Below are 3,303 nucleotides of genomic sequence, written 5' to 3'. Positions count from 1 at the left end.
TTGATGATTTTTCTTCTTATATGAAACTTTATGAAAATTTAAAATAGCATGTGTCATTTGAAAGTGTATATATAAATTGTCACATTGATATAATAACCATTGGCCCACTCTTTGACCTGCCTTCGAGACTGACTGGTCTAAAGCACTCTACACACATGCGTGTTTGAGTCTATGATAATGCACATGCACACATACATAGAACACACGCATGCATGTAGAATACACATCCACATAGCATATGCATGCACACACATGCCTGCACCTATACATAGACACATACACGCATGCACGTAGAATACACACCCACATAGCATATGTATACACGCACATGCCTACACCTATACATAGACACATACACACATATACACATAGACACATAGCATAGCATATGCATGCACACACATACATGTGCCTATGCACATCCACATAACATATGCATGCAAACACATGCCTGCACATATACACATAGACACATAGCATAGCATATGCATGCACACACATACATGTGCCTATGCACATCCACATAACATATGCATGCAAACACATGCCTGCACATATACACAGACACATAACACGCACATATTCATGCATGACAGGTGAATGTGTGCACACTTGCCAAGCCTATAATCATTGCAAATGTGCACTAGTCTCACCGACCAACTGCCTGTTGGACAGCACCTACCACCTCACTGGTTAGCTGCTCTTTGGCAGCACCTACCACCATAGGTCGCGTTTGCTCGTGCAACTACCAAAGTGTGTACACCACTGCATCAATGTGCTGCAACCGGTAGCCCTTAACTTAGTTGAATGCCCTTGTTGCCTCCAACTTGTCGCGCAACCAGGGCCAACCATGTTCACATCATCTTAATGCCCTTGTTGCCCTTGTTGCCTCCAACTTGTCGCAACCAAGGCCAACCATGTTCACGTCGTCTTAATGCCCTATGACTATTGCCAGTAGCAACCTTGCAATGGCTATTAGTTTCCATACACTAAGAATCTCCTAAGCTGACATGCGGCCCTCTTACAAACTTCACCTATACCCCTTTGCACTAGTGGCATTGGCATGCCAACCCCACCATCCCTCACCCACTCCTATTATCGTGCACAGTCCTGAGCAACCTCCCGTATAACTCCACATAATCAATCACAACCTCTCTCTCTCTCTCTCTCTCTCTCTCTCTCTCTCTCTCTAATATTAGATATATTACCAAAATTACTTTACAAATGGTCACATGGCCGCCAGGTGATGTACTAGCTTTCCATTACTCCGAATAGCTTTCCATTACTCCGAACAACAAGTGTAGCTCGAAGTACCCTCATCCAATATATAGCCGTGTCATTCTCCACACCGAATGAGCTGACCACAAGGAAGAGACTTGCCACAATAGTAACCCTTTTATACGACCTATGTGAGTTGTAATACCAACTTTTGCATCAAATATGAAGGCATTCCTAGTTGACTATATATGCCACAAACTTGAAAAAATGAAAGAAAACTGAATGTTATGGGGTATCCGGCCCATTCGGAATCTTGCAAAAATCCAGTCTTTAACCTTTATTTACGGGCCTTTCTGTCAATGAAATCCATACGCGAGAAAGGAAATCCCACACCTTCTTTGCCACCGACATGAAATGAAAAGATGTGGGCATGTTTCCAAGCATGTAGTACAAAACACACAATTACCAAAAGCAATCTGCCACTTTCGCAAACTGGTCCCCCAATGGTAGGCCTCCAACTCGCATCATGTGTCATAGGAGCACCTTCCCCTGATATGGAATCTTAGACCACCATCCCTGTAAGATTACTTCCTTCCACCAAGCCCTACTTTTTATGATGTTCCATACCCTATTAGCCTTCTCAGTGATCCAGCGCTTATCTTCCACCATCATATGGTACACTTGATTTATTATACACTGGACAATGTCCTGAGGCTTTTGAAATGCCCAATCTAACCAAGGTCAATAATCCTCCAACTGAGGAATATCACCAAACGGTGTAAGTCATGCTCTCACCTTCTCCCATAACTGTACATATCCACGTGGAACCCGAAAATATTCACGGATTTTTCAAAAAGACAATAAATGGCCTCTACGTGGCAACAAAGCATCCATAATTCTCACTAGTCCCAATCGAGCCATTCTATTGAATTTTGGCCGCTCACCAAGTTTGTCAGGCCACTCCAGAAGTCATGAAGTAGCCAACACCTCACCTGCCCCATAGAATTCAATGGATCTAGTGTGTGCCAACACCTCCTTCCATGAGATCATCAAATGAGAAAGGAGAGGTGAAGCCACCACTCGAACCTATTGGGAACCATTCACTACGTCCCACCATGTACCATCAATCCTGGTATTACCATGCAGCACAAGTGTGACCTCCTCTATGAGGGCCTTAGCCATTACCACCCATGGCTCTTGAGATACACACATATCTTGCAATAAAGGCCATCTCCTAGCAACCATATGTAATCTGACATCTAATAAGGCTGCCCCTCCACTCCTCTTCGGAGTAGTAACATGTTCCCAAGAAATCCATGTCTGCCCTGGCTTATTTCTTGCTATTTTCCATAGCATAAATCTAATTGGTTGTTGTATCTAATGCAAAGCTTTACCCGTCCATAGCAATAAAGGCAAGAAAAAAGATATTATGTTAAACATATTGGATTGTGCCACTTTGAGCTGAATATGCATAGGCCAACCTTGAGATTTCCAATACACGAACTTATCATTTATCCTTGCAAAAACCCATGCCAACAAAAACACCTATCTACATGGAAGCCTTGGTTGACACACAAGGGCTAGTTGCAACATATTATCTTAGGAGATGTGGACCTCATTAGGCCAACATCAACTCCAATCGGATAACCCAAGTGTTGTGTGATGCATCCCCTTTGTATCACCTATCCATTCCATCCTAAACCGAGCAAATCGCTCTCAGTACATCTTATCAAAGCAGATTTCTGCATATTAATGTATAACCCTAAAGCAAGACCAAAAGTATCCCAAACAACCATAGCCTTTTGAACATTATCTCTTTGAGCCTTAAGGAACATAAAAGAATCATCTACCAATGCTTGGCCAATCATCTGCTCTCCGCTTAGAAGAGTAAGCCCTATAACTTCACCATCCTCCACTAGCTTATCCCAATCGAGATAAGATTGGATGTGTAACAATTGCAAACAAGAGAGGGCTAAGTGGGCATCCCTGCTGCCTGATCGATCTCATTAAATAAATGGGCTCAGTCACCCCACCATTAATCATAAGCCTAGCCACTACATGTTGGCTAATAGTATAAATCAAAGA

Source organism: Cibotium barometz, chromosome 19, assembly GCF_041138505.1.
Source record: "Cibotium barometz isolate CiBa-2024 chromosome 19, ASM4113850v1, whole genome shotgun sequence".
NCBI classification, from domain to species: Eukaryota; Viridiplantae; Streptophyta; class Polypodiopsida; order Cyatheales; family Cibotiaceae; genus Cibotium; species Cibotium barometz.
Note: the sequence above shows the minus strand (reverse complement) of the source record.